General features: G+C 36.0%; 1 long non-coding RNA gene across 1 annotated transcript in view; it reads left to right on the top strand.

The window, feature by feature from the left end:
- The window catches only part of LOC122791258, a 720,725-nt gene that overhangs the window by 682,684 nt on the left and 26,202 nt on the right, over nucleotides 1-11,839 (top strand). The window lies entirely within an intron of this gene.

Genomic DNA, 11,839 nt, shown 5'->3' with positions numbered 1-11,839 from the left:
GAATGCTGAAGGTTTGCGGCCAGCTGATCCTTAGAATGCTGAAGGTTTGGCTGTACTAGTAGAAAGGTTATGTCATGAATATATGCATAGAAACACGCAGTCTAAACCCATAATAAAGCCTGTGGCAAATTTTGAGAGTGAACAAAAGGTATCAGAAATAGATACATCCCAGTTTAAATGTGGAAAAGGGTCACATAGCTAGATTTTGTTGTAGTATCAATAACGATGATATATTTGTGAAAATTATAACCTTTGAAAAGCATGGCAGTAATAGTGTTATGTACATGGAATGTTATAAATTATATGCAAGAATTATTGATTCTGCATTTTGTTATTGTGGTATGTCTTTCTTGATGTCAGATAGCTGCAAAGATGTCTTGATTCAGTCAATATGGCCATGCTGATAATGGGGCAGTACATATGCAAAAATAAAGCCATTAATAACAAAACAATTGAAGTAGTAGTGTTTCATGGACATAAGAAAGAGTATCCCACTACTCAGATCAGAATACAAGCTCTGGTTTGGAGGGTAATATGTCCTGTTTCTCTGCTAACTATTGTCATGCACAACACAATAATAGAAGATGATTTGGTAAAGAAAATTTGAGAGAGACATGAAGGCAAGAGTAAACAAGGATGTACATCCACAAGTTGCATGGATTGCTTGAAAGAAAACATGTGACAGTCAGGTATTACTGTTTAAGAAGGTAGGAGAGTGGCATTGAATTAAGAGGGATGGCAACAATTGATGCAACACCCTGACCCCATAGGGGATTGATGATGATGATAGGGAAAACGTCCCAGTTTAAAATGTATAGAGACAATGGGAAGAATAATTATCGACAGTGGGATGGGTAAGGTCAATCTATAATCAAAACTGATAGCTTATTGTGAGTAGAAAAAGTGAAAGTGGTGAGTCTTAAAATGGCCCTTAAGAACAGATAGTCTAATACTTTGCTATGGACCTATAAGAAGGTTAATAATCTTCTATATGATTTTGTGGGATATGTAGGTGAAAAAGTCTACAAAATTCATTTGCTTAACTAGGGAAGGGTAACAACTATCAGGCACATTTATTAGAGTGTATGAACGCAACAAAGATCAGGGAATGGTGTTAGAAACTCTAACGGTATAAACCTTTGGTTAGAACATTGATACATTGAAAATGTAAACCATTTAAACATATATATCGGCCTACATCCATGACAGAGCTGTCTGCAAAAGCCTATCCTGTACAAAGAAAGAAATGTATGTAAAGCAAACAAGATAAGTGTTGATGCATTCAGAAAGTGTTATGAAACAAGGAACAGAACTATCAAAAATTAACAGAAATGATTGTCCCCTGAAAGTCTGGAATCTGAAGGAGAAAACTTCAGAGGTATGAAGAGTACAACTTGGGTAGAATTGTACAGTTTCCCAGTACCCAAGAAAAATAAAATGTTAAGTAACAGATGGGTGTTGTGGAGAAAACATATCACTGAGAAGAATTTCAGCAGGCTAGTTAAAAAGGAATAGACAGTACCTGGTGAGAATTCTAAACACATTTCTGCAAATGTAAAGACAGAACCATCAAATAAGGGAATACTCTAGGCAACAGATATCTGTAAGAAAGAAACAAAGTAACACTGAAAATAAATAGAGCAACCTACAGAAGAAAACATACATCATAATAGTGGTGTTCAGTAACTCTGAGACAGGGAGAACAACCAACTCCATAGTGCCTTTTTTAGGCAATGCCAAACGAACAAACCTACTGACATAGCAAAATCAACTTAATTGAACCTCAAGGTCTCGCTGCTCAATGCCAGGAGCCTAAATAAAAAACTACACTCCTTCCAAGCCCTTCTCACATTTGAAAATATAGACATCTATGTAGTTACCAAGATGTGGTTAAAGTGGCAAAGAGTATGCAGCCAGTGCAGGGTTTCAGTGCCTTCAACACATTCAAACCAGTAGCTGCACAGAAAAAGGCTAAAGCTGGAGGTGTGGCAATATATGTCAGTGGTCAAACAGGATGATGTGCTGGAGTTCCACTGCATGCATATCACAATAGACAAAATCGTGTTCCATATCCTAGTCAGCTATAGGTCACCCTCCATGTCTCAAGAAGCTCAGAATGCATACTTGGACCAGCTGGAGACCCTTGCATTCCAACTTAACACTGTACTTATGGGAAACTTTATCATGCCTCTATAGATTAGGAATCCTAGAAGGCCTCAAATCTACAGGCAAACAGATTCTTGGATTTTCAAAATACAAACACCCTTGCCCAAATAGTGAATATGCCCACTAGAGGCTTCAAACTACTGGACCTCATGTTCACAAATATAAGAGAGTGCTGCAACCCCCCCCCACACACACACACACACATATCTTGTCCTTCCAGGTAAAGTCTGATCATAAAGGTGTCTCCTTTGAAATTAAATTCAACTCTGTAATCTCATTTAAACCAGTAACAGGAACTATTCCAAGGTAAATTACCTGTTATTAAGTTATGATTTCTCAAAATATGATGCCCATCCAAACCCTGAGAACACAGCAGCTTATGCTGAACTGCTCTCAGAAACTCCATACAACCATTTCAATGGCTGCATAGAGAATGCTGTTCCAACCACAGGTAAGCCCAGGACTAGCCAGAGAAACAAAATGCCCTGGTGGCATCCAAAATTAAACAAGATGCAACTAACTGCCACTAGAACACCACCAAACAACTGAATCTTAACCCAGATAAGCAGCTCATCTTGCAAGCAGGACAGTTCTCTACAGTTATTTAAATTCTCCAATCTTTCTGTCTACTGTAAAGTCACCCAATTCCCCCAAGTCCCTTCAAAGCATTTATTTTTCCATTCACTGTGAATAAATAGTGGAACACAGTAACTGGCATAATCCCTGCCATTAAGGTACAACGCTGCTTACCTTCATTATTGAGTCGGACTCCTGATCCTTTTTTTCAGCTTTTACCTCTTAGGTAGGGCTCTGTCCGCTCCATTCCCATACCTTACCCTCATCCACCCAACCCTAGCTCATATCCTATATACCTAACCTTACCACACCCACACACAACCCCCCCCGTCCCTCAGCCAATCATGAAAACAACCACAACCATTCCCTCCCCCTACTTTGCTCTCATATTACACACACTACACATAGTACCTCTCCACTCACAAAGTTGCTACAACCCATCTTACCTATATACTATCAGGACCCCTACACATTCCACAGGGTTATCTCTATACATCCCTACCACTTCTAAATAACCAAACATGTGCTCCCATCAAATAATTTTAACACTAGCACTAACCATCACAGCCCATCTATCCTCAATCTACTTGAACAACATTACAATCCCCAACATGTCACCCCCACTTCAACCTCACTTCCAACATTCATTAACTACCTCTTACTCATCTCATCCTCACTCTTTAACCACACCACCTATGACCTATACCTCTACAAATCCCTCCATTATCAAAGCAAATGTAAGGTATCCATACAATGTGACTTCTCCAAATACCTACAAACCATAAAAAACAATGCCTCTCACTTGCTATGCAGTGGTGATATCAACCCCAACCCATCTCCAGTAACAAGTCCTACTAATCCCCAGAATCACCCTGGAACCAATACTAGCCTACTTAAGAGAAAATCCGATAGTCTAAAAATAAATCATAACATAAGAAGCATCCTTAATAAAACCACTGAGCTCCATGCAACCATAGTGTTATACTTACCTGACATCATCTTCCTCACAGAAACATGGCGTAAACCACACATTAAAAATGAAGAAGTACTTCCTCCTGGTTATAGCATACTATGAAAAGACCGTACAGCTAAAAGAGGAAGTGGAATTCACTAGAACCAGCTCTCTTAAACACATCACATAAACTAAAAACTTCAGGGTTGACGTCCTTAATACAGGCCTTAAACACTCTAACTGGTCCCCTCTTTTAACACTTTCTTTAGATGAAGCAGTTGAGTATTTCAACACTATCTTCTTAGGCCTTCTCAACGACCTTGCTCCACCAAGACAGATCTGCACTAAAACCATCTATGCCCCATGGCTTACCAAGAGCACTAGACAACTTATGAAACAAAGGGACAAAGCATGAGACACCTGGTGCAAAAACAAACTTCTAATAGGCAAACATTCTTACAACTGAAAAACACTGTAAAGAAACAAATCAGACTAGACAAACAGAAATACTAGAGTGAAATTCAAACTAAGCATAATACCAACCCACAAAAGTTCTGGGCCACTATAAACAGTATTCTCCAACCAGGTAAATCACCAACTCCTCATTCAAACTTATACACCACCTCTATAAATACAGCCACACAATTCAATGAGTTCTTTACCAACTCTATATTAAAGCTGTCAACAGACCCACACTCCTCAACCCGGACTCTACTATATAACTCATCAAATATCACTAACTCCTTCACCCTTCAACCTGTACCAACTTACTCCATCTATAGACACCTAACCAAACTTAAACCCATCATCTTAGCAGTCAACAAACTACCTGCCAAATTACTACAAATAGCCACCAAAGCCATTTTCTACCCAGTCTCTATAATCATTAACAGATCAATCTCAGAGCAAAAAGTGCCACTTCTCATGAAAATCTCCTACATTATACCAATACACAAAGTGGGCAACTCCACTGACCTAACTAGCACCTTATAGTTATACTTTCCCCAGTGACTAAAATACTGGAAAAATTTATCCAAACACAGGTCCTAACACATCTCCTCTCCAACAATCTTCTTGCCGAAACTCAACACGGATTCTGCCCCAACCATAGCACTACTACTGCACTCACCCATTTTAGTAACCTAGTAAATATGCAATGTAACAATGGTCAACTAGTGTCTGCAGTTTTCCTTGACTTATCAGATACATTTGATATAGGCTCCCATGCAAAACTAATAACATCACTCTCAGAATTAAAACTAACTACCCCCACTCTATTATGGTTTCAAGACTCTCTCTCCCAATGCCAACAAGCTGTTCAATTGAAAAACTACCTTTCTCTCTACTTCCTGTAAAACTAGGAGTGCCCCAAGCATCAATCCTACAACCCCTACTTTTCACTATATTTACAAATAATCTTCACAAAGCCACCCTTCTAACAAACCTGGTTCAATACCATGATGACTCCACCTTAATCTGCTCTGTCCCCATGCTCCAACAGCTTCAAATCAAGATTCAAGAAGCCTTTACATCCATCGAAACCTGGCTAACAAACTCCCAGCTAATACTAAATCATCAAAAGACCCAACTTATCCTCCTCCATCCTTCAAAAGCAGCTACATCAATTCCTCTGTTCTCTATTTTTGCATCAGATAATACCCCTTTCTTCCCCATCACACAAACCAAATTACTAGGGGTCATTATTGACAATAATATGAAATTTGACAAAAACATAGCTCATACAATAACCAAAGTCAACAAAAAACTAGGTACTCTTTACAGATGTAAAAACTTCGTAACCAGCAACAGTAAAGTTACCCTAGCTCATATCCATCTTCTCTCTACATTACTGTATGCTTCTCTTGTCCTAATTAATCTAAACAAGAGCGATTTAAACAAGCTATCAGTATGCTCAACAAAATAGCAAAATTCGCCACAAACTCCTCCTACTGCACCCACCACTGTCAGGCCCTAAAACAGCTTTCCTGGCTTGAACTCCCTAACATCTTAGCATTAAACCACCTTCTTGTAGCTCATCAAATACTGTACCAAAACTCCAGCTTTACAAGACTTGATCACCCTCTAAAACCGAGAACTTAGATCTACAAACAAGGTACTAGTCGCAATCTCCAAAAGCAATTACTGCTAACTGCTAACTCCCTGTATTCTAGCAACATTGCCAGGACTTGGATCTCCCTACCACTACAAGTCAGGGTACAAAGTAAGAAAGTCGTCTTCAAAAAACAGCATATTTCCCACCTAAACGACTCCTGGGCTTACAACTGCCTAGCACCTGGCTGACATATTCTAACTCTTTTCCTGTACCTACTATCCAACCTCCTCTTTAAAATACAAACAAGTGCACTATATATTATCAAACATTACTTACCAACTCACTGCAGCCTACTCCCCACTGTCCCATCTATACCCACTAACTCTCCCCTAGACTAAGCTGAAGCATTTTCCCTTAAAATGTCAATGCACCTCATATGAACTTGTCTGTATTCTCTTCCTTTTTTAGTTTTCCTTTCTTGTCTTATCTTCAGTACATCTTCAAGATTATTTCTAATGAACATACTGTATGAACAACAATCATATGTTATTACCTGCTATACTTTTAATTGTATGCCTAACCACTATGCTTATGTAAATATCTTATGCAATCACATATTATTATCTGCTATATTTTTATAACTGAATGTGTAAACCAAAGTGCTCATGTAAATATCTATGGTATAGTATGTTAGCAGTTGTTCTGGAGCTTTTCTGCCTGGGCCTCCGCTGAAAAAGGACAGCTCTGTCCAATCGGACCTCCTCTGTAAACAAATGTAAAATAAAAATAAAATAAAATAAATTATTAAATAAATATATATATAACAAAAAGAAAACAATTATGGCAAAAAACAGGAAAGGTGATTCCCATAAAGATAAAAATGTTCTCTCCCTCTCTCTCTCTCTCTCTCTCATTGAAGTAAATAAGCTAATTAGGTCAACAAAAAACACTTGTCTTTGAGTTTAAGATAGCCTTCCAGGTGAAAGATAACCATAAGGCTTCCTTTAACTACGTCAGAAAACAGGGCAGCACTCAACAAAGTGCTGAACTGGTGGTTAATACTGCCATATTCGCAAAGTCTAGTGATATAGTGAACCTATTAGTAGACAAATTCAGTTCCAACTTTATCCCCCCCCCCTATCTCAACCATTCCCCCAAAAGTACTTTCAAAGAAAACCTCTCTAACTATAACTATGGAGCATGTACTGGCTGCACTCACTAAAGAGAAGAACACGGCCTCAAGGGGCCATGATAATATCCCATGATGCCTCCTGAATAGTCTAAAATACAACTTATCAGGGCATCTGGAGTCATTATTTAACTACAGTCTTAAAATTAGCTTTGTGCAACATGAATGAAGGAATGTGATGTCACCCCCTTCATAAGGGAGGACTGTCAACAGATCCTGGAAACTACAGACCATTAGTCTGAGAAGTCTTATTTGCAAAGCCATGGAAAGAATTATTATGGAAATTATCAAGAAAGACATAGGAGACTTCCAAACCCTGGATCCATACCAGTTTGACTTTGTCAATGGAAGGTCATGCTTACTGAATTTGGTGGACTTCTTTGAAAAGATGATCAAGGAAGAGGATGAGGGAAGTCAGTGCATATTGCCTATCTAGATCTGGCTGAGGCCTTTACTACAATACCCCCCTCAGGCATTGTAAAAAAACTCACAGAACTAGGTATAAACTCCTTTATAATTTTCTGGATAGTTAGCTGGCTCACTGATAGGATGTAGCAGGTTAGAATCAGTACACCCACCTCCACAAAGATGCCAGTCATCAATGGAGTACCCCAGGTTTGTGCTAGACCTAGCACTCTTTGCCATTTACTTCTCATTTGTCAAAGCCAATGTCAAAGGCCTTAACTAGACAAGTTCACAGATGATTGCAAACTTGGAGTACTCATTGAATCCCCTCTAAACAAGAACAACCTTCAGGAAGGTCTAAATACAGACAAAAGATTGGTGCTAATGCCAGAGCTTAAATCTTGGTACAAATTAATGCATTATAGTACATTTTGGAAAGTCATTAGTGAAAATTTTAACTTTTTATCCTAATTTTATGTTTTGCAATTATTATGTCTTTTGCATATGTTAACGGAACTGGAATTCTAACCCTTCAGACCTTCTTTTTGAAATTTATTTCACATGATGTCACATTCATAACTAATGGAAAAAGTATGCCACTCATTTTATATCTCTGTCTTACACCACTCCTCATATGCATCTCTTGGCTTAATCGACCATTTGCTTATATTTCACTTTAATATTATTATATCCTGACATACGTAATTTTATAACTTTCTCACTTATATTATATTCTTTCATTATTATCCATAAGATTTCCTGTCCAATAGGTCTCATAGCACAATGTTTACTTCTTCTTTTTGATTCATAATTTCATCCACAATTTCTCTATCATTAATAATTCTTGACAATTGTTCCACTTTATACTATATATACTATGTTCCAGATTTCTCATTTTAGTTTCAAGTCTCTTATGTATTATTTTGATAAAGATCTTATAATCATTATTATTCAATACTATCAGTCTCCAGTTTTTCTGTCATCCTTCTTCCTTATGAATTTAAGTATCCCATTACATAATTCTTTCATAAAACCATCATATAACCATTAATTCTTCAGCTTTATTATAATTATTTTTTGCCAATCACTTCATTTTTATTTTTTGCATTTCATACCCTATTCAATCTGGTCCTGCAGCCAAATCTATATTTAATTTTCCCAATACTTTATCTAGCTTATTTAAATTAATCTCCTTTTCCAACTCTTTATTCTCTTTTTCTGTTAACTTTTTATACTTTCCATGTTTCTTTCACTACCTTTTTTCTTTAAACAGTTCCTGTACACATTTTACTGTACCATTCATAATCTTTTCCTGAGTTCTTTCTATTCATCATTTTACTTTTTTCTTTCTTTCATTATGCTACCATCTTCCTTTACTAATATCCTTAACTAACGTATTATTTATTTTCTTTATTTGGAAAAGTATGTTAGTTATAGAACTGTTCTTGTATGTTTCTTGATTTCTTTCATATAAGTATTTCCTTTGTCAAAGTACTTTCTATTATTATGTTCTAAATCTTCCAATGCATCATTATATGTTGTTTAGTATTTTTCTTTCTCTATTTCCTCTTATCATACTGCCACTGTAAGAAACATTTGTATACTTTTCTTTAAATATAGTATACCATTCAGACCAATTTTTATAAAATGTTTTCATGGGTATATGATCTTTCCATAACTGTATTGCTAATCTCTTTTCTTCTTCATTACATGCTTTATCATTTTTATTTTTTATTTTTTTGCCTATTCCCGTATATCCCTTGTTTTTGTTTATCTCTAGTCGTATTGCAAGATGATCAGAAAATCCTGTTTCAACTACTACCTGCCCTCCTCCTATAATTAAACCTTATGATATAAAAAATATCTGTTTCAGTTCTATACATACTCCTTTTGTCCCAAAGATTTAACTTACCATGACTTATAAATTCTAATATTTTTATATCATTTACTTTAATTTTACACTTGCTTCTTTAATCACAATCAAAGTCTCCTGTTATTATAATATTCATATTTACCAATACATAGTATAAATTCCAGTGGAATAAGCATTTCCTTTCTTTACAATTAGTATAAGCATATAATGTTATAATTATATGTACCTGTTCTTTCCATTTTAAATCTATAATGGTTAATCTTCCAATCTTTGCTAAAGTTACATCTAATATCCTTACTGTATTTCTATAAACTATAACTATTCCAGAACATCTCTCATTTCCCAAATTCCAGGTTATCTGTGGTTCCCATAGTTTTTCTGTTTGTAATCTTTCTTCATGTGTTAAAACTCTTGTGTCTTCTAATATAATTACATCTACACCAGATGTATTACACCACTTCAAAATCCTTATTCTTCTTGCTTTATTCTTAATACTACTGCAATTTACAGAATTTGTGTTTTCATAAGTTCAATGCTAATTACAAGGCTAGCTTTCATAATAGGCCATTCTAAGCCTTGCAATTTTCCCTCCCAAAGGTAAAAATCAAACGCTGTACCTTCTGTCAGGGAGTCAATAACCTTACTTATACCAACACCCAATCATCATCGGTATATGTTCTTTTCATCCATTTCCTTTCTTTTTTCTTTTGTAATTTTCCCTTTAAATTTTCTTTTTTGTCTTTTACCAAACTAATTCTTTTTTTCTTTCCCTATCTCCCAATTTATGTCTTCTTCATTACATATTTCATAACCTTTTTGTATGTCCTTTATTATTTTTCTCATCTAATTTTTCTTCTATTTCCAGTACTTCTAACATTTATTTTCTTTGTTCATTTTATTTTCTTTATTTTTTCTTTTTCCATACTTTTATTTTCAGTTTTGCAATCCATCCATAAATGTCCAATTTTGTTACATTTATACCATTTAATTTCACATTTTTTGCTTCATCTCTCATTTCCCCACAAATATAACATTTTCTTTTATCACAGTTACTTATCAAATGTCCTTGTTTTCTACAAAAAGAATGTGCTGGGTTGATCACAGTGGTGTATATCACAACATCGAAGGGTGAAAATCTCGAGCATCAAAACATCGAACAGACTACATCGAAAAGCAGAACATTGAAATGGGGTAGAAATGAGTACTGGGAGTGTAGCTGAAAAAAAATTGCTCCATGCAGGGGGGCAAGACCCCCTGCACCCCCCACACCCCCAGCCACTTAAATATACCACTTCAGAGATCACAGTTCAGTCCACTACAGTGCAGAAATGGAAGATTTGTTTCCTACACTGTAGCACAATCTCGGAGTTGGTATATTTAAGTAGTGGGGGGGTACAGGGGGCATGTCCACCTGCCTACACTTTTCATGTTGCATGTCACTTTTGGGAACTGCCATTGAAGCTGTTTCAATGTTTTTGTGTTTCGATGTTGTGTGTTCAATGTTTTGTCATTCGAGGTATTAAATATTCGATGATGTGATATAAACCCAATCACAGTATTTTGGGATACTCCTATTCTCCCCACATTTATCATGACTGGTATATGTATACTTTTTTTTCCTCTTTTTATTTTTAACACAATACTGCAATCCCATCCACCAGTCCATAAATCTCTTTTATCATAAACTTTTGGAATGTCCAGTACTTCTTTACATAAAGTTTCCTTTCAAAATCTTTCTTTCTACCTCTGTTCAAAATTGTACATGAATTTTCTTTTTTGTTTCCCTGTTTAATGTGTTTATCACATAAGCATTCCACGGGTTACAGTCTTTCTTTTTCTTTCTTTTTTTTTTTTGTTGCATTCTCCAAGAAAAAAATTCCATTGAGAAAACAGTCTCTAATATAGTGTCACAAAATTTATCTTTGTAAATAAAAATAAATAATAAGAATAAATGCTCTTACATCATGTGCTTTAACACTCAAAGGAGCTATTAAATTGTCCAAAACTTCATACTTGTCCATTTCTTTATCTCCTTTACTTTGTATCCTCATGCAAAATGGGTCCCACTCACAACAATGAGCAGTAGGAGAATTTCTCCAATGCACTGACCAAATGCCCCCTAATACTATAAGTACCATCTCAGTTCCCTCCTGACAAAGGTTGCTAGTCTATTGGGATTAACTTAATGATCAAAGGATAAAAAAATAAAAGATCTAACTAAATAAATAAATGGCAAGATATTACTGGACAGAATTAATGAAAAAGCTGAGAACTTCTGTACTGTAAGCTATAAATGCCAGAAAACAGACTTATTGTCTAACACGGAGTTGCCATATGATGGACATTTTTGGGCTATTGGTAAAATCCAGCTAAACAGAGCTGCACAGCTGCAATTCCTTTAGATGATGCACTACCTAAACCACAAAAGCAAGAAATAAAAAGGGTTTTTGTTAAGGCTCAAGGAAATGTACCCAGAGCTCCCTGGCAGAACACACACGATTCTATACTAACTCTAGAACATTTCAGGACAAATGTTTAATTTAAACCCTTTAGTGTAAAACCTTACAGACTAGCAGAGTCACACAAAGGTAGCAAAAATGAAATATACAAGATGCGTAAGCTGGT

This window comes from Protopterus annectens, chromosome 17.part0 (assembly GCF_019279795.1).
Source record: "Protopterus annectens isolate FY-2018-M chromosome 17.part0, PAN1.0, whole genome shotgun sequence".
Lineage (NCBI taxonomy): Eukaryota > Metazoa > Chordata > Ceratodontiformes > Protopteridae > Protopterus > Protopterus annectens.
This window is presented reverse-complemented; position numbering and strand designations above follow the sequence as displayed.